This window comes from Amphimedon queenslandica, unplaced genomic scaffold, assembly GCF_000090795.2.
Source record: "Amphimedon queenslandica unplaced genomic scaffold, v1.1 AMPQUscaffold_13239, whole genome shotgun sequence".
NCBI lineage: Eukaryota > Metazoa > Porifera > Demospongiae > Haplosclerida > Niphatidae > Amphimedon > Amphimedon queenslandica.
This window is the reverse complement of record NW_003546525.1, coordinates 12,753-14,018: the sequence shown is the minus strand read 5'-3', so window position 1 is coordinate 14,018 and position 1,266 is coordinate 12,753. Positions and strand designations below refer to the sequence as shown.

General features: G+C 39.3%; 1 protein-coding gene across 1 annotated transcript in view; it reads left to right on the top strand.

The window, feature by feature from the left end:
* Positions 1-1,266, top strand: part of LOC109584161 (uncharacterized) — a 36,528-nt gene that overhangs the window by 25,790 nt on the left and 9,472 nt on the right. The window lies entirely within an intron of this gene.

Genomic DNA, 1,266 nt, shown 5'->3' with positions numbered 1-1,266 from the left:
AGAGACTGTATATATAAATTAAATGTCAGTATCATGTAACTAACACCAAGTTAGGATATCACACTGAGCTAATAATTACCTGAGGTCCATCATCCCAAATACTATAAAGCAGCACATGCTGCCCAACTTTCATTAGTGGCAACAGCTTATTAATGTGCTCTCTCCTGAGAGATTTGAGAATGCCCTCACTTACTATCCCTTCCTCCTCCATGATTTTAATGCTAGCGCTTGTCATCCCCATTCCGGCAAGCCTCTCTCTAAAATACTCACGCTCAGTCTGCTCAGAATCCATTATGGGACTAGTCCTGTAGTCTGTAGAGCCTTTCACTTTATCAAAGAACTACAACTAGCTCGATAACTAGCTAAACTTCGAGCTAAACAACAAATCGCCCGTGCCTCAAGTTTCTTTTCCTTTGATCACGTGACCACCACGTGCCAACACATGTGTTCATGAACAGGAAAATGAAAGAAACGATACTTGTGAACAGGAAACGACACTTGTGGACAGGAAATGTCGCTTTGGGCCACCGTAGAATGATGGGTATCAGGCCTGGACCAGGTTTGATTCTATAACGGTCCAGCATCGACGGCCATCACTGCTGAATCGAGGCTGTTGCTCTGGCCTGGACCAGTATCTATTTCAGTCCCGATGTAGTCATAGCTGATACAGTAATGTCTGTTCGTCAGCACTGGTCCAGGCTGTATATCAGTACTGGATCAGATCGATGCTTTTCAAGATGGCAGCCCCGCGTGGACTATCTGACATGTTTTGTTAAAGAAAATCATCTTAACAATCTGACTCTTTAAGAGGAATGTTGTTGGCTGTATACACTAGGGCTAAATCACTGGATGTTATGTGAGTACTGTGGACTACATTAAATGTTATACTATTTTTAGGCTATTTTGAACCATTTATTACTTAAACATGAGTAGGATGCATGATATTTTGAGTAAAAAGTAGGCACATGTAGATACACAATCAAGCTAAATAAATTAATTGAGCAGATACATGACTGGAAAATAAAACGACTGACACCTTCCAATTAAAGTTTACCACATCTTGCCTACAAAATCTCTATGATACAAAAGTAGAGACCTGGGTTTATGAGGAATTATCAAAGGGGTATAAACTGCATGAACAAACTTATAATAAATTTAGGCTAATTATTATTGTGAGATTAATGACTTCAGTTTAATTGACTATAATTAGAAGTACATACCTTTCATTATGGATTCTCCATTAACTTTCTAGTATTGAGCCAAGCA